The sequence below is a fragment of the Echinops telfairi genome, unplaced genomic scaffold (assembly GCF_000313985.2).
Source record: "Echinops telfairi isolate 266 unplaced genomic scaffold, ASM31398v2 ScPeMD7_7420;HRSCAF=8458, whole genome shotgun sequence".
NCBI classification, from domain to species: Eukaryota; Metazoa; Chordata; class Mammalia; order Afrosoricida; family Tenrecidae; genus Echinops; species Echinops telfairi.
This window is the reverse complement of record NW_022111320.1, coordinates 4,658,314-4,669,238: the sequence shown is the minus strand read 5'-3', so window position 1 is coordinate 4,669,238 and position 10,925 is coordinate 4,658,314. Positions and strand designations below refer to the sequence as shown.

Genomic DNA, 10,925 nt, shown 5'->3' with positions numbered 1-10,925 from the left:
AAACTTAGCCTCTAGACCAGTGGTTCTCAACCTTCCTAATGCCGCAACCCTTTCATACAGTTCCTCATGTGGTGGTGAGCCCCCAACCATAAAATTATTTTCGTTGCTACTTCACAACTGCAATTTTACTACTGTAATGAATCAGGCGATCCCTGTGAAAGGGTCATTCGACCCCCAGGCTGCAACCCACAGGTTGAGAACTGCTGCTCTAGATACAAGGACGAATAACCAACAGACACAAAGGAATTCTGTTTCTTGAATGAAAACAGCAGTTGATTTGTTGTGTTGACATAAAGTCCATAGCGTATCTGGTTGAGTCCTAGACTCACCTTCCAGTGGGTAGTTTTGTAACAGCAGACCTTAGCAATAATTCATAGGGAAAACAGGCTGCAACACAAATCATCTAAACCCTCCCCCCACCCAAAAATAATAAACTTACCGTTTGGGATCTAAGGTAGAGTAGAATTATAATTCTCTCCATAGGGATTGAAATTTCACCTCAAAACCATCCCTCTTGGCATGAAACAAAGTAAGCAAAGGCTGTACAGGAGAGATGGAGTGGCTTCTAACACTGGTAGGAGGCGTATACGGGAGTTACCGAAACTCCAATTTTTGCAGCATTATTTTTAGATAACCTCTTGGGATCCAGAGAAGCCAAACTCTAAGGGGCGGGTGCATCAACCAGACTGTAACCTGTAGAAGCCATATACTAAACTGTCACCTACAACTCATTGTAACTGGTGTTGGACATGAAAAAATATTTATTTTGCATGGAATTTTATTTTTCTAAAAAGGGAGTTATAATTTTAGATTCAATAAGAATTTACCTAGAATACTTATTATAATCAACTTTGCCTAGTCCCCTCCCCTAGAGATTTGGATTCAGTAAGTTTGAGATGGGGGTCCAAGGAGATTGATTGAATGATTGATATAGTTTCATTACTTTTTATTTTGGATTAATGTTAAGCTTACAGAAATGTCATAAAAAGAATACACCTAACTTCTCTAATGTTAGCCTCTTTAGTAATCATCATGTAATTATAAAAACTGGAAAATGAACACATGCAATGCTGTTAACTAATCAATAGATGTTACTAAAATGTCATAAGTTTTCTCACTAATATCTTTTTTCTCTCCCAGAATCCAGTCCAGAATCTCCTAGTGCATTTACTGGCCATGGTCTTAAACTCAAACCGCTACCAAAGAGTAGATTCTGACCACAGCAGCCTCTACACAGAGCAGCAGGTGAGTTGGAGCTAGGACCTTCCCATGACCAGCCTTGACCCTCAGCTCTGGTCAGGACCCTTTGTTGTCTCCCTCACCACTTCCAATCTGGTCAGCAGCCTTTCTCTTTCATGACCTTAAAACCCGTGATGCCTGCTGCTGTTATTTTGTAAAATGCCCGCCCCCTTTAGATTTATTCAGTGCTCTCCCCTAACTAGATTGGTGGTATGTATTTTGGGAAAGAAGTCCACAGCTGTGCTGTTATGACCTTTGCATGCATCTTATCCGGGAGCAAAGAGCGATACCAGTATGTTCCATTACTGATGATGTTTACTTTGACTACGTGGCTACCATGATTTCTTCACTGCAAATGTTGTTTTTTCCCTTTCTAACAAATATCTGATAGAGGGATACTCTGAGATTTTGCCAATGCCTGTTGCTCACCATATTTCTTCCCACTATTTTCAGCATCCATTGCTAGAACTTGCCTGCAAGGACTATTACTTGGAGTTTGTTGAACGGTAATTTCTTGTTTCCCTCATTCTTTTTACATGTATTAACTGGTCTTATGCTATAAGAAAGAGTAGTCCCTTCTCCCCACTAACGTATGTGTTCAATTATCCTTTTATTTATATTAGTATGGACATAGAAATTTTATTTTTATTTTTAATATGAATGATAATTAAATACTATTATTACTTGTTGGCTCAAATTGTTTTAGCATCAGCCAATAGAAGTATTATCAAGCTAGTTTTAAGTACTTTTGACAAGCCCCCATTATTTTATGTTTCAAAAATATCTTGTATTTTCTCTGCCCTGCCCTGGAATGGGCCATTTTTTCCCCAAGAACCCTGGTATGTTTTAATGGAGAAAAGTATTTAAGGCAAAGACCTGGGCAAGAGGTGTGCTCATTGCTACTAGTGTGACCTGATTCCTCGGCTATCTCAGCGCATGGAAATACTTGCCTGCATACTAACTCTTGCATAGGCATATATTTATACTCATTTATGTATCTATAATTAAATATAGCCTTGTACATTTAAATGTATGTGTTAATCTGTACAAATCAATGATCCGTGTATTTTGGTCTAAAAAGTTGTCTTATACATAAACACCTTCATTTTCTTTTCTTTTCTTTTTTTTTTATGTGATTCCTCTGAAAGGGGTGCTCCATCCCTGGAAGTACTGCAATACCAGGTCGATGTGTGGAGTGGACGAAGCAAGCTCCTATTCCATCTCCCTGCTCCAAAAATCCATTTAATATATTGTCCTCAGATAGAGGACATATCAGATATTAAACTGATAAGAACAGATACTACACTTGATCTTAGCCAAAAGGCCGAGAAGTGATCCTTTCATTTTCTTAACAGAGTTTTAAATTCTATACCTTTAGCTAAATTAATGATTCTATCAATAGAATTACCATATTCCCCATGGGGATGATTTATAAATAAAATGATAATAATGTCTCTAAAGTGAACAAAGGACATATATAAACCATAGATATATGACTAGATTTTGAGCTGGCACTTGGTTAAAACCCCTACCTAACACCAATTTTTCCCTATGACGTGGCCCTACTTAATACCTACCTTCATGAAGAGATCACTGAAGATAATGATACTATAGAAAAGTGTGACGACGAAACCAGCTGATACCCAGCTATCAAAAAAAAAAAATATTGGGTCCTAACGACTTGTCCTAAGACAAACACTCATCTAAGTAAGGTGACAGCTGCGTCCATGTGGAAGAAACACACTAGCCTATGTGCTCCAAGGATTGTAAATAATAAAATCTAAGATTGGAGAAGAAAACCGTATTAGAGCTTAACTTCTGAGCACATGGTCTACAGAAGACTACTGATGATAGTGAAAGCCCAAACTGCATTTGCAGCGTCCCCACATGAGCTCAGCCTCCTTTCAATCCCCACCCCTAGCCACTGACCAGGGATGCTAGTAGCCTTGCTATCGGACAAAGTACACCACAAAAGGGATGATGGCAGATGCCTTAAGGTTAAAACCTAACACCTTGTCATTGGGTCTCCCTTTTGGCCCATTTTTATCCACAGTGAGTCCTGGCGGTAGAGTGGCTACCTGTTGGGCTGTGTATAATCCACAAGACGGGCAGTCCAAACCCAGCCGCTCCAGGAGGGAAAGACGGGGCTTTATTCTCCTAGAAACAGTCTCACTCAATGGCAGTGAGAACGTGACCCATTTTTTATTTGTCCTAGCCTTTAATATTTTCTGCTTTCTTTTCTATTGAGATATTTTTCTGTTTTATTTTGTTACTGCTATTTGGGTTTATGGTCTTTGTAAGTTTTTTCTGTATGTGAAATCCAGAATGAATATAGAGAGAGAATAACTGGATGAATCGTTTGTGCCATTGAGCCCATTGTGATTCATAAGGACCCCCTGTGAGTTTCTGAGACTGTGCCTGTTCACAGGAGTAGAAATCCCAGTCTTTCTCAGGCGAAGTTCCTGGTGGTTTCAAACCACCAATCACGGGGATTAAAGCCCAACACATAACCACTGCACCACCAGGGCTCCTTAGGTTGGGGAAAAATAGGGAGCCAATAATAAGTACAAGAAAGAAGAAAATGTTCTAAAATTTATTATGATGATGATTGCAAAACTCTTTGAAATATGGTTGAATTACTGAATTGTATGATATATGAGTTTTATGTCCATAAAGCTGTTAATAGTGTGTTAGTGTTCATATTAATATCTCTGATTTCAATCAAACACCATGGGTTCATTCTCAGATATCTCCATTTATAACAAGATCCCAAGTGATTTTTAAAATCAGGCAAGTATGGCAACACTGACAGAACTGAAAGTGTTAAGGGAATTTTTTGTTTGGGGAAAGGGACTAGAATATCTCCTCCCCACCCCCACCCCCACTCCCCCAAAAAACAGTTTTCATTATACTCGAATGAACAAAGTTTGGAGAATGACTTGGCCGAAATAAGAATACGGGTCCAAGGATCTTGGGCTGGTACTCCTAAGAAAACATGGTGAACAGACCCGAAACACCCAGATGATCACTCCAGAACAAGCAAGTCCCCTAAACTGGGTCTCAAAAGGCAATCCAAGCCAAACAGGAGGGTGAAACTTCAGCAATTGGAGTCAAGAAATGATTGGAACAACAGGAGCAAAAGGGAAGTGCTGAGACTCGGAGCATCCGTGGGAATGAGGGCTAAGAAACAGAGATTTGAAGTTTCACACAGGAAGGCAACCATGAGATGCAAACTGCCCGATTGGATGAGAATGACTTAACTTCCACAGGGTGTAAATGAAGGCTGCTGACCTACTGCTAACCTCATGTCCACATACATGTGGACAGTGGAAACCCGACAGAAGAGTTCTGGCCTGAAGATAAAATCAGGTCTTCTCTTCTGATCATCTTAAATTTCATAGATTTATTCTACACCTCTGTGGCAATAGCAGATACACATTTAGATATGTGAATCTGAAGGTTTAAAGAATAATTTGGACTGGGAAAATAGATTCAGGAAACCTACAACAAATGGATTGCATTTAAAGTTTTTGGCTAAGTGAGAGTGTACATACAATGAAAAGATGGGGGCCCAGGAGAAAGAAAGGCCAAGGCGACTTTGTCACTAAGAGACGAAGCAGAAGAGAAGGCCAGGGAGGCAGAAAGAAAACAAGGAAGGATGGACAAGAAGAATCATCACACCAAGAACACTGCAACCTCACAGGGAGTATTCCTGCAGGATTCAACAAGCTCTCAGTCGGTGTGCCCACTGCAGACAGCAAGAACATGCAACTCAATCTACTCAGTCACCCTACAGGACAGAGTAGGCTATAAAACTTTACAGGAGCAAACTGCCTCATCTTTCTTCTACAGAGTGGCTGCACACTTGTAATTAGCAACCCAATCCTTAATCCATTAAATTACCAGCATGCTCCTCATAACCCAAAACAGGGGGAATTAGCAGGTTTACAAAATCCAGGTAAATAATTATAATGTGACCTAAATATGACTTTGAAAATAGAAGAGAAAAATCTAGGGGAACACACACACACACACACACACACACACACACACACACACACACACGAAGGGTAGCCCCCAAAATGGATTTTTTTCCAAAGCAATTATCTAAATTTTTACAAAACAACCTCATCACCTCCATTACACTTAATACATTTGTCAAATATGCGTTTCCATTCTTGGAAACATTTTTCAAACTCATCTGTTTGGATGGCTGACAGCACCTCCCTCGTTTTTGTCTTCACCTCTTCTGTGTCCTCAAATCACTTCCTTTAATGCCCCTCTTCATTCACAGAAACAAAAAGAAGTTGCACAAAGCAAGGAGAGGTGAATCAGGTGTATGGGGCAAGAGGGGCATGCAGTTTTTTCCCAAAAACTGGCACCCTGAGATGGCTGTGTGAGCAGGTACATTGTCGTGGTGGCAAAACCAGTCCCCTGTCTGCCACAAATCAAGTCTTTTTTGTCACACACACTCTCTTTTCAGAACCTCTCAATAGAACACTTGATTTCAGACTGACCTAGTAGAACAAACTCCAAATGCACTGAGTCACATTTTTGTCCATTCAGGAAGTTGATGGACATCCAGAACGAGGTTTGCCATCAATCATTTTTTGAAATGAGAAAACCACTTGTACACTTGGGCTTTTCCCACAGCACTGTCCCTGTAAGCTGTGTTCACCCTCACAACAGTTTCTGCACCATTTTCTCTGAGTAAGAAACAAAATTTCGGAGCTGCATGCTGTTTACTTAAATTGGCCAACACACAAAAAAAGGTTCAAGCGAAACTGCTTTTATGAAATAATTCACTGTGATCAGAGAGAACCTTCCCAGGCAATGCCACTGGGTACACTAACTCGAGCAAGTTGCTTGATGCTCGCCTAGCAGGAAAAATGCATACTATGAAAGCTCCGCTCCACCCAACACAATTCTGTTTGGGGGGGAGGGGGGGGGTATCCCCTTGTGTGTGTGTGTGTGTTTTTACTGGGTGCCATCAAGTTGGTTCCAACCCATAGCGACCCTATGCACAACAGATTTTATATATATATATGTCATATATAGTTATTTTTATATATTACATATATTTATTAGTTATATATAGTTATTTATATATATTAGTTATATATATATATATATATTTAAAATTCTCTGTCATGGAGTAGATTCTGATTCATAATGTACCTATAGGATAGGGTAGAATTGCCCCTGTGTGTTTCTGGGAGTGTAATTCTTTATGGAAGTAGAAAGCCTCATCTTTTTTTGACAGAGGGGTTGGTATTTTCAAACTGTTGACCTTGCAGCTAGCAGCCTGACATGTCACCTACTAATGCCATCGCCCACTATGCCACCACTATGCCATTAGTGTCCCCATTTACTCTTATCATTTATTCCCGTCATTTACTCTAAATAAGAACCAGACATTTACCAATCACCCCACTATAACTCAATATAATTATACTTTTGTTGTTCTGTTTTATCCACGTGGCAATAATCCATGATATAATTGTTGTTTATAATTTTCCCAGAACAATCACACATGCTTACACCTAATAATGCACTGGATAATTGCAAAAATCATTTTTACCTTGTTTCTGTCCAACAGCTACACTCTCTTTCCCTCTGCCTTCACTGTCTCTGAAGTGGCCATACAGACGCCTGCAATTTCTAAATTCATGGAGGAGGAGTGCAAAGATAATTAATAGCGCAGAGGGAACTCAGCAGTCTTCATAAGGAAATATATTCAGTGTGTGTACCATATTTTATAGTTATTAGGATTTGACATGGAAAATTCAGCTTAATTGCTACTGCCAAGGAACTAGGAAAAGCTTTTTACATAAACAATAACACAGATGGATTTTCATGGTTAAGTAAATTAAGAGATTTTAATATGCATGGCATTCTCAACACAATATCAAATGAACGCAGTATTTTTATAGTGTGTTAACCTGTGCATCTCATGAATAACAGGTTAGAACTTTAACCTCAATACTTTTGACCTTTGGGTTTTGATGTATAACCCCAAAACATAGGGAACTTGGAATATACTTGCTAAGTGATCAAAAATATGCTGCTATTAGAGCTGGTGGTGAGTAGTCTCCAATTTTGGCATTTCAAAGTGTGCCTCTGGTATAATGTGATATGCTTTATCGATGAGAGAAAACAAATGAAGTTAAATGATTCCTTTTCAGATATCCTTCCATGTACACTTTGAAACCTCTCGCATTGCCCCCCAATTTAAACAGAGTTCGATGATTTTAGTTCTAGTAAAATACTTTGTATTTCCTGTGACATCTAGAAACGTTGTGTTATCCCTACATCATACTTGGTAAAGCAGTGGGGTCAGCAAAAAAAAAGAGTGAGACCTTAGCAAATGGATTGACACAGTGGCCCCAGCAGTGGCCTCCAACATGGCCATCATTGGTGGTGACCGTGGTGGTGACCGTGGCAGCACAGGACCGGGCTGTGCTTCCTCCTGCTGTGAGTTAGCAGTGACTTGACGGCACCTAACAACAGCAAAGTCAATGAACGCTGAGACACAGGCCTAGCACTTAAAATAAGGCCATGTTTCAGGAAAGCAATTTGCGTGGACTCGGCGTGGCACATAGTCCCAAGGACAATATTCCTTCCATGAGTGAACTGATTAGCATTTGCCTACTGCCGTCAAGCCTGAAAGATTCTAGAAACCTGGGGGGATGGGAGGAGCGGAATGCTGGCAGGTTTGAACACTTAATCTACTTTTGCCCTTTCTTTTCACTATGAAAAGTTTTCTCACACATCTGACTCTTAATGATCTCTAGGAGGGTAGACATGGAACCAACATTTCTATGACGTCATGCCAAGGAGAATTGCTGTCATCATAAGAGCAACCCTGTGCCCCTCGCTTCTCTTTCTGGACATAGAGAAACAAAACAAATGCATGAGGGCTCATGCGAGCACGCCCCTCTCTCCAGACCTGCATCACAGTTACTAAGAAACACATCACAACCCATGGCAAGTTTACTTTAAAAATCAAATTGTATTTCCCTCCTCAAGAAATATATTCTGCAGCTGCTTGGGAAATATGAAAAGTTGAATCTTGAAAAAAATTCAGCTGTTTCCAAATATTAAAGAAAGGACGTCTCAGCCTTCCCACTCTTCCCACTAAACTCTGCTTCTCCAGGGTTTCTGAAAATGCTTTTCCCTCCAACTATTTGCTCAAGTGGAGTCTTCCAATATCCATTCCTCACCTCCAAATTCCAAATGCCAAATTCTCCAAACAAGTTGGAGGTATTTCAAACCCTTCATTTTTCTCTCTCCTCACTTGTACCACCTGAGACACCGTCATTCCTTAAGGAACTTGCAGTAGTAGTCTTACTCTCTCTCTTTTTTTAAATCATTTTACTGGGAGTTCTGACAGATATCATAATATTCCATAGTTCTATCACATCAAGCAGTATTGTGCAATTCTAACAACCATCAGTTTTGAAACATTTCTTTCCTCTTGAACTCCTTGAGCTCCCCTTTATCCCTTCCCACCACCTTCCCCCCAAAAAACTTTATTAATAGCTTATTTTGTGTTTGCCATATATTACAAAATCCAATATATCTATTCACATACAGTTCTGCTGTTCGATCCCATCAAGTGAGGTTATACAGTGATCATTGGTATCAGCTCCCTATTCTCCCCTTCCTCCCCTCTCTCTTTCCATACCCTCAGTAAACCCTTGCTCCTGTTATGATTTCAGAAGGGTTATCTATCTATCTTGGCTTTCATCTACCAAATGGTCTTAAATATACAAATGAACACACACAAATCTAATAGGATTAATGAGATAAAACAAACAAAAACCATAATAGTAAGGGGAGGAAATATTAAAGAACTAGAGGATAATTATGTGTTTCATCAGTGCTATACTGCACCCTGGATTTATCATCCCTTCCATGTTGCTCTTCTGAGAGGGGCTGTCCAATTATCTTACAGGTGGGTTTTGGGTCTCCACTATATCCACATCCCATCACATCAATTTGGTTGCTTGGTTATGAACTTCTGAAACCTCTTCCCATAGACACCTCATGATCACTGTGTTAGGCTGAGTTGACTAGAGAAACAAATCCAGGGACTTTCATATGTGTATAAGAAAGAGCTTTATATCAAAGAGCAATTGCATATTGAGAAAACAGCCCAGCCCAGTCCAGATCAAGTCCATAATTTTGTTATTAGCCTTTATGTCTGATACTAGTCCATAAATTCCTCTCTAGATTCACATAGCACCTGCAATGATGCTGAATGCAGGAAGATCACAGACCGGTAGGTAGAAAGTCTTGTGGATCCAGTGGTAGTGGAAGCATCTCAACACTGACGTTGGTCTCCATGTGACTCCTCCAGCTCTCTGAGTGTCTCAGCAGCAGAAAAGAGAAGGCAGAGAGTGGGTCCGGCATCCTGTGAGCGATGGATCTCTGTTTTGTCTCCAAATGAGGTCATCAGGCTATGAGCTGATTGACTGGCTAAACTTCACCCCTTCACTCTAATACCCTCAAGTTGACAGAGATTATGTAACCACCACAATCACACAGGCTGGTATGCTTCTTCCAGGTGGACTTTGTTGCTTCCCTGCTGGATGGCCGCATGTTTAACTACAAGCCTTTAAGACCCCAGACACTATATCTTTTGTTTATGCATCTATTTTGTCTTCGACAAACATATCAGGAAGGTGAGTATCCTACAATGCTACATTATTAGAACAAACCCTTCTTGTACTGAGGTAAGATATAAATAGAGGTCCAAAGTCCATCTGTTTCCTGTTCTTATATGCATACATAAACAAATACACCTATATCTATATATTTACATAGATACTTTTTTTCCTTCTTTCCTCTTTTTTTTTCTTCCTGCCCCATTATCATGTTTACCCATCACTCACTTCTCAGTAATTCCCCTCAGACATATCTGAATTGATCAAACACAACCAGAAAAGCTATATCCTCCTCACCATCAATTGTAGAACACTTACTATTGCCCTGTACCCATCCATTGTTGGCTCCCACTCACCTCCCACCCCCTCCCACTCCCTCCAAGAACCATCAGACCAGTCACTGTCTTGATGAGATTACCAAGCCTGCCTATCTTGTGTAGGTAAACCAAAAACATACAGATAGTCACAAGACTAACAGGGATCCTGACATAGAGCAGATGAATATCCCTCTGTTAAGTAGAGAGAAGGACGTGTTATAGGACTTGTTATAAACCATCAGTCCAGTACCACTTTCTTCTGGAACTGCATATCCCAGGTACCACTTACCTAACAATTCATACCCCATTCTAGTCTTCAGAATTCATGTCCAAGAGGCCAGCATTCTTAGAGTCCCCCTTGCTAATCCTGCAGTCAGGGATGGAGTGGTCTGGGGTCCACCCTCAGCCCCATCATAAAAACCCAAACCGAACCCGTGGCTATTGAGTCAATTCTACTTCATAGTAATCCTAAATAAGATTTCCAAACTATTCATCTTTATGGGAGCAGATAGCCTCCTCTTTCTTCTGAGGAACAGTTGGTGGGTTTGAACTGACTTGTCAATTAGCAGTTCCAATGTCTATCCTACAGCACCACTAGCCAAATTCATTCTCTACACATCAGCCAAACTTTAAAAAATGTAGATGTCACTCCCTATTTGAAACCCTTCAATAACTTCTGTGTACTTTAGAGAAACAAATC

General features: G+C 40.2%; 1 non-coding gene across 1 annotated transcript; it reads right to left on the bottom strand.

The window, feature by feature from the left end:
- Positions 1-2,384: 2,384 nt before the first annotated feature.
- Positions 2,385-2,575, bottom strand: LOC115872179. Its single transcript, XR_004047715.1, has one exon. It is a non-coding gene; the product is annotated as a U2 spliceosomal RNA (small nuclear RNA).
- Between the last annotated feature and the right edge of the window lie 8,350 nt (positions 2,576-10,925).